The sequence below is a fragment of the Anabrus simplex genome, chromosome X (genome assembly GCF_040414725.1).
Source record: "Anabrus simplex isolate iqAnaSimp1 chromosome X, ASM4041472v1, whole genome shotgun sequence".
In the NCBI taxonomy this organism is placed as follows: domain Eukaryota; kingdom Metazoa; phylum Arthropoda; class Insecta; order Orthoptera; family Tettigoniidae; genus Anabrus; species Anabrus simplex.
In genome coordinates this window covers 60803983-60814411 of record NC_090279.1, presented here as the reverse complement: position 1 = coordinate 60814411, position 10429 = coordinate 60803983, and positions in this window count along the sequence as shown.

Below are 10429 nucleotides of genomic sequence, written 5' to 3'. Positions count from 1 at the left end.
TCTTGCTTTATTATTACTTAATCTTTTCATTCTATTGTTCCTGTAAACCTGTTGCAATTTGGATAATGTAAGTCCGGTTTAGAATTGAAGTGTAGCTATGTAATTAGATTTTAAGTTGCTCGCTTTGGAAAGGCCAGAAATCTCATGACATCAAAGATGTCTGTGAACTTATCTGCCAGGTTACATCCAGCAGGAATGGTGTTGATTTCATTGTGTGCGCAAGCATGCAAGATTGAGTTGCTGAGGTTCAGCGCTATTCCGACAGCCTTATGTGAATTACATTCGACGTTGCATTATCTCGAACTTGTGTTTTCTATGTCACAATCTGGCTGTGATGACCTGGATAAGGAAGAGCATTGGCAGGAGCTACGAGGTCATGTTGCAGCGTATCCTGAAGATGAGTTTCCACTTCTCTGTGATGACCTTAATGCGCATGATGGTCACTAATAATTTTTATAGCTGCCATGGTGGTAATACTTTCGGTACCTGATATGATGATGGAGCTCATATTTGAGGTTTCACTTGTGGTGACTGCAGCAAGCAAATTGACCTTACCGTTGTTCAGCACCGTGATCTACGACGAAGAAAGGATGTGAATGTCATATCATCTGACTGTATTCCACCTCTGCATAAGGTAGGCATAGCGGATTTAAGGACCTCTATGCCCATGAGAAGATCAAGTGGTGGAAGCTTAAAGACTAGAAGGAGACCCTAGCAACAACAGAAATTTTCCTCTTGTTGATCTTAATGCATTTGACAACATGTAGACACATTCTACAGATCTTTCACTGCAGCCGTCACAGTAAACTTGGGTACGATATAACCTAGCTTCTCTTGTATTCAATATCTAACGTTCTTATGGATGATTGCAGTCCAAGAATAGTTGTAGGATAAGACGAAGGCATACTGTATATAAATTGGCTTTCACAAAAGACTCCAGAACACAGGGAAAGAATTGTCTTTGAGGAACCTGTGGCTAAGAAATCTGTCGCTGAATGGAGACGCACTCACTGTAATGACCTGTGTACAAGGTGTATCAGAACTATACTGACACAGAAATCAGGGATGCTGTTCGTGTAATGTTGAGAATGATGCTGCAGTCAGATTCTCGGGGAAATGTTTCCTTTTGAGGAAATTAAAGTGACCTTGTTACTTCCGGTCATGCAGTTCAGATTGATGTACTTGCTCTATTTGCTATGTCAGAGAGTCAGCCGCTGTGCGTCAGAAAAGAGAAGGCAGGGGAAGTGAAATTTGGAGAAATAGGTAATTCTCGATGCGAATGCACAAGTTTCTCGTTCTTTTCGCATAGTCGCTTCCACACTCCTGTAGGCACTGTACAGTTTGTTCTACACGAACTGACTACTATGTGAACCCTATAGAAAGAGAAGACATCTTGTAACAAGAATACAGGCAGCTTTCCAAACCGCTCGCCACACACTACACATCCTGGACATAGTCCATAGTCACTCACTACTACGCCATAGTGAACTATACACTAAAGTAGGCGGGGGCCTTATTGAACGTACACTGTAATCAAATCATTCGGCGTGTTGATTCCTTCATTCAGTATTTCATTGAGTTTACAATATTATGCTCTTCGAGCATGTTAATTAATGTAGAATGTTACTGCGACAAACAGACGAGAGGAGAAACAAGCTGGTGCTTTCCTTGACTGACAAGTGTGTCTTAAATACAGTGTGTTCTTTAACTGTGTGTGCAGTTACGGCTATTTGATAAATGGACTGTGGATGTTGCCTGTTAGAGACAATCCTTTCGAAGTCGTATGAGGAAGCATTATCTCTGTCTGCTCATACACTCCACAACACCTCCCTAACCCTGTCCTCCCTGAAAGGCGGCAGCAGCTCTTCAATTTCAATCGCGCACCAGGAAGTAACAATTTAACCTCATTTTCTCAAAAATATAATTTTTCCCGCCAGGCTGATTGAACAATTATTCTTAACATAATACGAAGAGCATTCTTGAATTTTTGTCGGTGTAATTCTGATAAACACTGTACACCACTGAGCTCAAGTGAGGAAGAAGAGAACTGTTTTCCATCTGACGAAAATTGACACAAGTATTGAGCACACTGTCTGCATTAGAGACAAAGTTGACCAGTGATTAGAGGACAAACAATAAATCCTCAATCATTGGCAACAACATTTGTAGATATTTCCTGCATTGAATTACCACATCACCCTATTCCTGATGGTAAGTCCCATCTTATGCATCACATCAAAGGAAGTGGAGCGTGCCATTAGGAGTATGAAGGACCAAAAAGCGCCAGGACCGGATGACCATCCAGCAAACTTCTGGAAGATGAGGCAGTTTAAAGAACTCATTATCAACTGGCTGACAAGCTTATTCAGTGCCAGAGTTGACTCTGGCTCTGTTCCCAGTCATTGGGCTGTAAACATCCTTGTGCCTATTTTTGAGCAAAATGACGATTCAGCAGAATGTGCAAATTACCATCCAAATTGCACCCAATTGTACATGAGAAGATCTTTTAGAGTAGCCTTCATTATTGACTGGGTGAAATCGCCGGCATTATTGCTATACAATGCATCTTCATTAAGGGTGTTGGAACAACTCATGCAATTTTCACTGCCAGAATGCTAATTGAAAAGCACTGAGAGCACCAGCCGGCAGTGTACATTGTCTTCCTTGATACTGGAATTACTTTCAGCCGTGTTACTACGGCTTGTTGCTGTGCACGGTGTTGAATGTTGACAGATTTAGAAAGGTATGAAGTAGCAATTACACAACATGTGAATGTGTATACTTCATTAGTCGATGGGCATCGCAGCCGTCACTCGTGACGCATAGGATATGTCACCAATGGTTTGGTCATGTCCTTTTGCAGTACCTGACGCAGTTGACAATTTCACATAATCCTTTGAAATTACTTTACATTATCCACTATAAGGAACATTGAATGTAATATACAAAATTTAAAACTAGAAATGCTTCTGGGATGGGTAAAATTTCTGGGCATATACGAAAGTCAGTTCTTTGAGATATTGATTAGAGTATGTATGAAACAGCTATACCAGATGAATGAATACTTAGTGTAGTAGCACTCTGTGTATAGAGAAAATGTGCTAAACTTAAGGCTACTAATTACACAATAGTCGTCTTGACTTGTGTTGCATGCAAGCTCTTGGAATGCATTCTTTCTGATTTTGTTATACACATTTAAGAAATTACCAACTGGCTCGATAGAAGGTAGTTCAGATTTAGGAAACATTATTCCACTGAAGCTCATCTTATGGATTCCAGCAGGATATAGCAGATATATTAGATTCAGGAAGTCAAATGTATCACGATTGACATATCCAAGGATTGTCATAGGGTAGATCTCGGGAAACTACTGACAAAAAATTAGTGCGTTTGGGATAGATAAAACAGTGGCTAAATGGGTGACTATAAAAATATGGCCAAATTATTAAACATTAAAAATTCGAGAATTGAACAGATAAGATGTTACCAATTTTTAAGTTGATGACATTAGTACTTGGTATGTACCCCCTTAGCTTTCATGAGCGACTTGCTTAGACTGGGCATACCTCAAACAGTATTTTACACTGACTCTTTAAATCGTCATCATGACACCAGATCTGACCGACCTTCTCAATCAAGCCAATTTTTGTTGTTATAATTTTTTGGACTTTTCTTTGCTATTTTCTAAGGATTTTCTATGGGGTTCATGTCTGGACTGTTTCTAGGCTTTGTTCTTGCATAAAAATCTTATCTTGCATAAAAATAAATTCACTTTGGCCAAACTACTCTTGCACCTGAGCTACCAAACGGGTTCTTAATACTATCCTGTTCACGTCTCATAGTTCCTTCTACAATATATAATCGTCCACAGCCATACCAAGAAAACACACTCCAGACCATCACTGAAGTTGGATGCTTCACTCAATCTTGATGGAATGCTTCTCCTTATCTTCTGACATATTGACTTGTCTCTTCTTCGACAGGAAATACCGATTCGTCACTAAAGCAAACCTGAAATAAATAAAACAAATAAGCCTAGCATTAAATGCAATAAGCTGTATGGTTTAAAAGAAGAATTTCATACATTTACTGTGCTGTACGGTTACATCACTTGGATTGGGTTATAATGGAATAATGAATGATGATTTAGGAATTACAATAATTGTCATGGACTTGCCTGTTTCCATTCATCAGATGACCAATTCCGGAGAGTCTTGGCACACTGGAACCTGTTTACAGCCATAGCAGGAGTAAACTTCGCTTTGCCTTGAGGTCATCTTGCTTTCATTCCAGTATTAAACAGCTCTCGCCTCAGAGTCCTGGCTAATACAAATGACCCATACTCTTCTAATTTCTTACGTAAATCCAAACTAGTAACCTTGCAGTTGTTTACTGACAAATTAATCAGTTTGCTTCCTCCTTGGGGTTGGTTTCTTCTTCTGCCCACAGTTTCCAACACGTCGTTGACATTTTGTCTTGGGCCGATGACCTTCGATGTTAGCCCCTTAAAACAACAAGTTTCATCATCATCATCATCACATATTGTCTTCCCGTTATCTTCACATTTTAAAATTCTACTTACAGGTTGCTGTGGTATTTGCAATCTAGAATCTATTTCTTGTTGTGAATGACGTTTCTCAAGAAGTAGCTCTCTGTCAGTGCCTTTCTTGGCGAAAGGTCTCTTCGTCTCCCCATAACCTTAAAATTTGACAGTTCTCTAGAACCTCTCTTAAGAAATATCAATTGAACTCCTGAAGATCAATAATACATGTAATTTACAGAATGCACAGTCTTAACAATAGGTCACATTATTTACTTCCAAACAGCAACAATATGCAGGTAATAAAGATAAACAACAGAATATGCTCACTAACAAAAATGACACAAAACCATGTGTTAATGAAATTACATTGTGGTTCTCACTGTAGCCACTGTATGAAAAAACACAATAGTGTGGACCAGGATATCCCAAGTGGAAACTTTGCCTCCAAACAAGTTCAAGGATTAGGCTATAAAGGTCGATAGTTTACATAAAGGTAGAAATATACCTTTTACCATTGAAATTTGGCCTCGTCTGGTGTATTTCTAGAAAATAGAACTCAGAGCATAAGAGTAGGTGAAGCTTTATTTGATCCTATAACAATTATGGGATTGGGTCCCACAGGGCATTATTATGAGACCTTTATTCTCTGATATATATATAAACAGTATGAATAATGAACTGAAATAAGTGATGAGGCTCTTTGCAATAAATAAGTTTCAGGATTATGAGTAACTGAAAAAGACCTTGACAATATTGTATGTTGGACATCGTGCAATGCTATATTTGTAAACGTGGTGAAAAGTCACTTTCTTTATTTCACAAATAGAAAGAGTCCCCTCCGGTTTTATTATTGTATTTATGGGTGAAATTTCTTCATGGGGATCTCTGTAAGTGCCTAGCTATTCATAATAAGGATATAGCTTCATTATTGTAATCATTTAAACATATTGAAAATGAAATTTACAGATCCCTTAATATGATTATGAGGTTATTTTGGGGGTTGTAAAGAAGAGGGCATATAAATCTCCAGCAAAGCCACAATGAGAGTGTGAGACCATCACCAGTATTACTTGATTAGAGAACAGGAAATAATCCACCGAAATAGCTTCATTTCTTGCAGGTGATTTCTAACAAAAGAGTTGTGTTACAGAGATGTTGCAAAGTTTCAGCTGGGGAGACTTGGAGGAAGGAAACAAGTTGTTTGATTAAGCAGTATATTCTGAGATGTCATTGGAGAGATGGCTTGGAATGACATTATTTGATGAATACATTTAAGTCATGTTCTTAAGTGTAGGAAAGGTCACAACATGAAGATAAGTTTTAATTCAAGGGGACAAATTTTGGCAAATGTTCACTTATAGGAAAATGATTTAGTGATTGAAATAATATGTTTCATATATTTCCACAATCTTTTTTCTATATAAACAACCAACAGCCCTAATTGCTGTGGTTTGATTGATTCATTCATTGATTGGGACATTAACTGATTTATGCTTTTGGTCTTAATGTGATGTACAGAGGGGGGATGTTGGATATTTCTATGCTTATGATTTAATCATTGTCCACTTGTTGGGAAAGTGATGGGAGTACTGTGGGATTATTTGATATTACAGTGAAGTGTTTTTGGAAAGAAAGTATATAGGAACATGGAAATGAACAAAGAGGTGACAAGTTAAGTCATATGTAGGAAGATGGGAGCAGGGGAATATGAATATAAGAGGATGATGAATATGGCTAATCATTGTGGAATTAGGGATCAACAGAAAGATAAACAGAAGCAAGGAATGGTATTGGGTAATGATTTGGAGATACTGCTTACTATTATTTATTTCCCTAAAATTGTACATGTTCACATACATGGAAGTACCTCCACCCATACATGTATGTGTACATATACTCTGCTGAATATTCACAACTATGTAGGTGATTTTAAATTTACAAATTTGCAATGTTCCTCCCTTTCTGAGCTACTGTGTCTACTGCTCTCCAACACTGTGTTCCTTTTCATGTTCTTATATCTCATCAATTGTTTGAAAAGCAGTGGCAAAAGGGACTCAGGTTAAAACACAGCAGGTCATTGTGCAAGTTAGGTTCCAAAAAGGGTAAAAAATAAAATAAGTAAATGCAATGTAAATTTTAACCTAATGGAATTTGTATAGTATTATTTGAACTAGTTGCACAAGTGATATGTCCGTTGATTATGTTTGTAAAACAGAAAATATTATGAGTAAGAGTTTGTAAATTCTATACATTTATTAAGGATGAGCTGTGTGCTTAATAGAAAAAAAATAGCAAAAATTGTAGAATACTCTTTTTAGGAAATCGTCTTCTTCTCTGTTCTTTTAAAATTTAGTGCTTGATAATAATGTATTTTTGTGTACCATTTGCCACCAAGGTAGACACCTCTCTTGCATTTAATGGGATTTTCATTTGATTGTTCCTTTCCATTATATATTTTTTAAATGGGAGATAAATTAATTATACTCTTCTTGTGCCACTATGAAATTTATTTTCTCAGCTGTTTCTATTTTAGGCCTATATATTTTTATTCCTTACTTCTTTATTCTACTTTTCTTATTTCTTACTGACAGCCTTCCGAAGATACTAAGGAGGAAGTATTCATAGAGGAACAAACTGATGATCAGCTGTTGCCATACATCAAAGAAGAAACAAAGTACGTACACTACAAGTCCTATACAATATGGAATATGTTGTACCTATTCACAGTTGTGTTCAGTAGTGGTTGGTTTATCTCCAAAAGTGGCCATTTTCATCAGTTCAACCCTGTCTTTACAAGGTTACATTTAAAACTAATATCTGAAAATTCTATTGGTTAAAATTATCTAAAATATTCAGGAACTTTAAGGTCATATTTAATTTTCCATCATGTACTCGTAGTTTTATTAATATATATCTACAAAAAGAATCTCTGGTAAAGCTAGATATTTTTGAAGTGTATTTGTTTACAATACCTTTAAGCTACCATGAAAAAGTGTTCTTTCTTTCACTTTCTCTGCATCATTTGTTCATCACATTCTTATCATCTGAAATGCTATCTGAAATACTTGCTTCCAGATATTCTGAGTAATATTTTTGTACGTTCATGCCAACAGTGACACACAGAAAAAGCGATATTTGTAGATTAAAAATTAAATCTACTAATTCGAAATTGTTAAGTTTTATGTACATTGTAAACAATAAATATTTCAAACTAACATAATCAGTTTCATTAATCAATATAATGATGGCTGAGTTCAATAATGTGATAACTCGAAGAATGTCATTTTGAAATTATTTGGTTAGATTCCTTTTTTCTGATCATTTTTGTTCTCTTGTGTGTTAAGTCAGATTCCTCCATTTGTGGACGCCAAAGCAGATAATGTGTTGTAGAAATGAAACTTTGAGGTCAGGTATGCTACATCTTCGGTATCATAGTTTTCAAATAAAACTTGTGCATTGTTGTAAGAACATAAATTGTGCTATTGAATTTATGTTCATTCCAGTGATGTGGTCACACTTTCTGATTCATTTTAGTGTTAATTGTCAGTCAGGTGCTTCTAGTGTGTTGATTGCAAACATACTTACACAATTAGTATTAACTAATAAAATGGACAGGAACAAGTGGAGTTTTAAATTTGTGCAGGTTGCCTAAAAAAAACTCAGAATTCTTCAAGTAAATGAATTTATTTTCTCATAAAAGTAGATAAATAGGCAGTACATTATTGCTTCACGTCCGTAGGTTTACCCTCAAAGTGCCCTACACGTGACCCCCGTGTGGTGCTAAGAAAGCAATAACTGTGGCTGCTGGACCTATCTTTATAAAGATCCTCCAGCAATGGCAGAAGTATTTCGTGGAAATGGCTCTTCTCAGAGCTACCAGATAAGAAACATCGGACCTTTAATCCATGTTTTCGAGCTTAACGTAGAAAGCATCAGCAGAGCAAAATGTGACTACCTATCCAAAGTTATCCTGAATAATAATATAGATGTTGTGGTTATACATGAAATCCATACAGCCAATGAAGAAGAGTTTCGGAAAAGGGGCCTCATTGATGGTTTCACAGCTCTTGGTGCAACATATCACAGTGCACATGGTATAGCTACTTATGTTCGTAATAATATCCAAGATGCCTGACTGCTCTCTCAAAACGAAGACGAAGACATCCATTGTGTTGCTGTGCGTGTGGCACATGTTACTATTTTTAACATTTATAAACCCCCAAACGCACAGTGGTCAGGTACCGTACTCCCGACTGCTCAACACCCTGCAGTTTATATAGGCGACTTCAACAGCCATCAGGAACTATGGAAGTACTCGAATAACAATTAATGTGGAAAGAAACTCGTAGAATGGACAGAAATGAACAATCTCCATCTGATTTTTTACCCAAAAGATCTTGGTACTGTCCAATGAGCTGCATGAAATAGGGATTTCAATCCTGACTTGTGATTTGTTAGCTGCAATGAGGCAGGATAGCCCTTACATACCAGTCGTAAAGTGTTAAGACATATTCCCCACAGTCAACATGGCCCCATTGTAGTGGACATTGGCATCAAAATTCCTGTTGTACGGTCAATAGCACATGCTCGGAGGAACTTCAGAAAAGCAAATTGGTCAACACTCACCACTGAACTGGATAAATGTGTTCGGTGGATTGCTCCCAAGCACAATTACAAGCGTTTCGTAGATGCAGTTATGATGGAGGCTAAGAAGAGTATGCCATAGAAAAGAATACATCCCTGTTGGAATGCAGAGACTGATGCACTCTATAACGAATATCTGCATACTGGTGATGAAGACATAGCTGATGAACTTCTTTCCAGCATGGATACTACACGGAGAGAACGGTGGATTGAAACAGTGGAGAATATCGACCTAACTCATTCCAGTAGAAGATCTTGGGGGCACTGCAGAAAACTTGGAGGAAGGACACCTTTGGTGAAGCAACAGCCTGGAGTTACTCCGGATCAAGTAGCATCTCACATCGTCACAACTTCCCAAAGTCCATCAGATAAGAAACATACCAAATACATACTACGCCAGCTCCAAACTCTGGAATCAAGAACACCACGCACCTCAAGGTATTCACAACCGCTTACGGTGCAAGACATCAGTGCTGCTCTCAAAGATGTTAAACCAAGTACAGCTCCAGATTTTGACGACATTCATCCAGAATTTGGCATTCATTTAGGAAAGAATGCAAGAAGTTGGCTGTTAAGGTTTTTTACCGACCTTCTACAGAACAGACAACTCCCGGCAGAATTCAAAGGAACGAAAGTGATTTCCATCTTGAAACCAGGTAAGCCTGCCAATGACCCAAGCAGTTATAGACCAGTTGCCCTTCTTTTTGAGAGGCTATTCCACAACAGAATCAGCGCAACTATTTTTCAGCATATTACAGTTGATCAAGCTGGATTCAGGCCAAATCGCAGCTGCTGCGATCAAGTGCTTTCACTGACATTCCACATGGAAGCAGGTTTCCAGAAACAACTCAAGACCTCAGCTGTATTCATTGATCTTACAGCAGCATTTGACGCAGTCTGCAGGGAAGGATTAATTTACAAGCTTCTCCGAATTGTACCCTGTAGGACCATCGTGCAGGTTATAAGCAATATGCTCAATGACAGAAGATTTCGAGTGTGTATGGGAAATAGTATGAGTAGAGAAAGGAAGCCCAGAAATGGGTTACCCCAAGGATCGGTACTGTCTCCCCATCTGTTCAATTTGTACATCTCCGATCTCCCAGACACATCATCACAAACATTTTGTAATGCTGATATCATAACACTAGCCACTCAACATCGAGACCTTAGTGTGACAGAAGAAGTGCTACAAAGAGACATGATTTCACTTGAAACATACTTCAAGAAATGGCAACTGTGTCC